The sequence below is a fragment of the Aquarana catesbeiana genome, linkage group LG11 (genome assembly GCF_042186555.1).
Source record: "Aquarana catesbeiana isolate 2022-GZ linkage group LG11, ASM4218655v1, whole genome shotgun sequence".
Lineage (NCBI taxonomy): Eukaryota > Metazoa > Chordata > Amphibia > Anura > Ranidae > Aquarana > Aquarana catesbeiana.
This window is the reverse complement of record NC_133334.1, coordinates 114,877,250-114,882,129: the sequence shown is the minus strand read 5'-3', so window position 1 is coordinate 114,882,129 and position 4,880 is coordinate 114,877,250.

Genomic DNA, 4,880 nt, shown 5'->3' with positions numbered 1-4,880 from the left:
CCTCCAAATCTCCAAATTCCTTTTTTTGCTGCTGTGATCTGACTTTCTGTTAGAGGGTGGCTACGTTCATTCTTCATGGTTGCACTCAGGGGCGTTGCAAGGTCTACAAAAGATCTGGGGCTAGAGCCCATAGCAGCGTAGTAAAGAAAGTCATACGCTTGGGCGGGCATACACATGTATATACAGTAATATATGTGTGTGTATATCCCCAGAGATCCCCCCACTTACATCTGGGTCCCCAGAGAGCCCCCCCTTACATCAGGGTCCCCAGAGAGTCCCTCCTTACATCAGAGTCCCCAGAGAGCATCCCCCTTGCATCAGGGTCCCCAGAGAACCCCCCACTTACATTAGGGTCTCCAGAGAGCCTCCCCCTTAAATCAGGGTCCCCAGAGAGCCTCCCCCTTGCAATAAGGCCCTTAGAGCGCCTCCCCTTTGCATCAGGGTCCCCAAAGAGCCTCCCCTTTGCATCAGGGTCTCCAGAGAGCCTCCCCTTGCATCTGGGTCCCCAGAGAGCCCCCCACTTACATCAGGGTCACCATAGAGCCTCCCCTCCCCTTGGGGATCTCTGCAGAGACTCAGAGCTATGGGCCCCAGATTCGGGGCTATAGCCCCAAAAGCCAACCTATAGTGATGCCATTGGTTGCACTGTATGTAGGAACATGGCCACCCTTTCTTGCCTGTGAAGGACTACGGACTATATATCATCGACTATGGAATGTGTAGTATGCATAGAGCAGTGCACATGACTGCAACTAGCATGCACTGCACGTTCCTAACAATCGGAAGTGAGTGAGAAAAGGGAAGGTTCTCGAGTTAATGGAGGCCATTACAAGGAGACAATTTAATGAAAATAAATAATAGGGCTATTAATGTAGTATTAAACCCAAGAGCAAACATTTATAATATTGCAGCTTATCAATTCTTAGATGTGGTGTTTGAATTAGTTTTCATTCTTCTATTTTCATCTGGTGATTCAGACAGCAAATCTGGTGTTTTTCAAAAGCCCAAGCTCTCCAGCAGAGTGTATCAGTTTACATGGATGAGACAAACTACTTAACCACTTCCCGCCCATCCCATAGCAGAATGATGGCTGGGAAGTGGTTCAGTTATCCTAACTGGGCTTCGTATGACGTTCAGCAGGATAAGATGCCAGCGTGCCCACAGGGGTAGGAACTAGCTGCTACCACTTTTGAGAGAAGTGAAGAATGTGAACTTTTTGACGACTCAACAATGTGATCTTGTAATCAGCCCTTCGAATGAGAGTTTTTGGCTTTCTAGTCTGACTGCTTAACATCTGAGTTCCAGCCTCACAGTTACCTGCACGATTCCCTGGATTCCTTCTTTGGATTCCCTGAATCGTTTTGGAAATCTGCTGATCGCGCTATCCTCGCTTGATTGACTCGTTGTCGCTGACTTTCAAGTCCACTATTTCCGGTAAGAGTGTATACCCCTTATCTCGGGTGGAGGACACACTATCCCCGATGCTCTACATGCCTGCTGAAGCCTTTGTACCCCACTTCTGAGCAACAACTTTTCGTGGTGGACTCCATATATGTTTACCATAGGATTGTTTCACCTTCTTAACTTTCTCACCTGAGTTTCTACTCATTATATACATGTTCTGTTTTATATTCATTATATTTGAGATTGATTTTTATCACAAAGTTTTCATTATTTAAACACAATACTTGATATGCAGTGGGGACGGAAAGTATTCAGTCCCCCTTAAATTTTTCACTCTTTGTTATATTGCAGCCATTTGCTAAAATCATTTAAGTTCATTTTTTTTCCTATTTTTCACATGGTACTATGTATTCAGACCCTTTGCTGTGACACTCATATATTTAACTCAGGTGCTGTCCATTTCTTCTGATCATCCTTGAGATGGTTCTGCACCTTCATTTGAGTCCAGCTGTGTTTGATTATACTGATTGGACTTGATTAGGAAAGCCATACACCTGTCTATATAAGACCTTACAGCTCACAGTGCATGTCAGAGCAAATGAGAATCATGAGGTCAAAGGAACTGCCTAAAGAGCTCAGAGACAGAATTGTGGCAAGGCACAGATCTGGCTAAGGTTACGAAAAAAAATTCTACTACACTTAAGGTTCCTAAGAGCACAGTGGCCTCCATAATCCTTAAATAGAAGACGTTTGGGGCGACCACAACCCTTCCTAGAGCTGGCCAAACTGAGCTATCAGGGGAGAAGAGCCTTGGTGAGAGAGGTGAAGAAGAACCCAAAGATCACTGTGGCTGAGCTCCAGAGATGCAGTCGGGAGATGGGAGAAAGTTGTAGAAAGTCAACCATCACTGCAGCCCTCCATCAGTCGGGGCTTTATGGCAGAGTGGCCCGACGGAAGCCTCTCCTCAGTGCAAGACACATGAAAGCCCGCATCGAGTTTGCTAAAAAACACCTGAAGGACTCAAAGATGGTGAGAAATAAGATTCTTTGGTCTGATAAGACCAAGATAGAACTTTTTGGCCTTAATTCTAAGTGGTATGTGTGGAGAAAACCAGGCACTGCTCATCACCTGTCCAATACAGTCCCAACTGTGAAACATGGTGGTGGCACAATCATGCTGTGGTGGTGTTTTTCAGCTGCAGGGACAGGACGACTGGTTGCAATCGAGGGAAAGATGAATGCGGCCAAGTACAGGCATATCCTGGACGAAAACCTTCTCCAGAGTGCTCAGGACCTCAGACTGGGCCGAAGGTTCACCTTCCAACAAGACAATGACCCTAAGCACACAGCTAAAATAACGAAGGAGTGGCTTCACAACAACTGTTCTTGAATGGCCCAGCCAGAGCCCTGACTTGATCCCAATTGAGCATCTCTGGAGAGACCTAAAAATGGCTGTCCACCAACGCTTACCATCCAACCTGACAGAACTGGAGAGGATCTGCAAGGAGGAATGGCAGAGGATCCCCAAATCCAGGTGTGAAAAACTTGTTATCTTTCCCAAAAAGACTCATGGCTGTATAAGATCAAAAGGGTGCTTCTACTAAATACTGAGCAAAGGGTGTGAATACTTAGGACCATGTGATATTTCAGTTTTTCTTTTTTAATAAATCTGCAAAAATGTCAACAATTCTGTGTTTTTCTGTCAATATGGGGTGCTGTGTGTACATTAATGAGGAGAAAAATGAACTTAATTGATTTTAGCAAATGGCTGCAATATAACAGTGTTAAAAATTTAAGGGGGTCTGAATACTTTACGTCCCCACTGTATTGTTCAATGTTTATTGTTTTATATTTTTTTAGCACTACATTTTTCACTGATCTTTTGCATTGAATTTTTGTCACATTCTTATGTAGCAGCTGTTCATTTTTCTTCACTAATTGAGTTAGCGCAGTAATATCCCCTATCCACATATCCTTATAGATAACCACCATGGCAGTAGTTTAGAAAGGATGAGAGTGGGTTTATATCCACTTTACCATTGGCAGGGTGATTAAACACTTAAGGACCAGGCCTATTTTTCAAACTCGTTGTTTACAAGTTAAAATTAGTTTTTTTTGCTAGAAAATTAATTAGAACCCCCAAACATTATATAGATATATATAATTATATATATATATTTTCAGACACTCTAGAGAATAAAATGGCAGTCCTTGCAATACTTTATGTCACACTGTATTCACGCTGCGGTCTTACAAATGCAATTTTTTGGGAAAAATACACTTTTCTGAATTAAAAAAACAGAATGGTCAGATCACCAGGTGAAAATAAAGGGGAAAACAGATAAAGAAAAAACTGATGCAGCCACCACATCTAATGACTGGTAAACTACAATATATTACATTTTTGGCTTGGGGTTCAGTTCTATTTTAAGTAGTGGATGCATATGAATTATTTTTGGAGAATATCACTTATTGTAATTTTATTAGAGAGAGTACATGTTATAAGATTATAAGATGGTATTATAATTATAACAGTGTAATTATAATTAGTTATAGGACGGTTATAATTTATTCCTATTCTATTGTGTGAAACCCATCCGAAAAAAAATCAAAAAAGCACAGTGGGTTTAATATATTAGTGTTTAAAGAAAGAACAGTTCTGGTTGCAATATCCTATACTTGTTGTCCTGGAAGGGACCACATTAGTTACTAAATAAAGATTGCCATAGACATTAATAAGACCCTGTCACCAGACAATTTATTTAAACAAAAAGCTTACCATAATATTATATGTAGACATTGAAAAGCTCTGATACTGCTACTGGAGGACAGCATCTTGTATGTGATGTCAGCAGTTTCTACAGACTGGTAGCTTCCACAAAATTGACACTATATAGTATTCGCCTTCACTCCTCCCCCGTAGCTACATAAAAGGTTATGTAGAGAGGTGAGGGGAGGAGCAAAGTTGCTGGGCCAGCACAGAGACTAGTTAGACTACTAAATAAATTCTTAACTTTGTTTCCCTTGAAAGCAGGCGAGAGGTGGGAGAGAGATTTAGGCCCTTTTGTAGATGATCAACGAGAGGAAGCTCTACAGGCAGTACCCCAGAGCTTTCTTAAAGTAAAACAAGGGCTTATGCAACTGTACTTATTCCTGAGGGCCCATTTCACCCCAGCCAGACTTCACGCAATGGGCATTCTTGACTCCCCTGTATGTGGCAAGTGCTTAAAGGACCATGGGGATTTGATTCACCTGACTTGGAGATGCCCAAAATTGCGTCTCTACTGGGTGGGAGTGTTAAACACCATAAACTCTGTGTTTCAGACCTCCATACCACTCAACACGAAACCATGCCTCTTGGGTATTTTTGATGATTTTCCACTGATGGCCCCCACGAGAGAGGTGGTAGCTAGGGCTCTTTTTCAAGCCTGGAGGGTGATACTCAGGCACTGGAAGTCTACTGACTCTTCTTCCAAC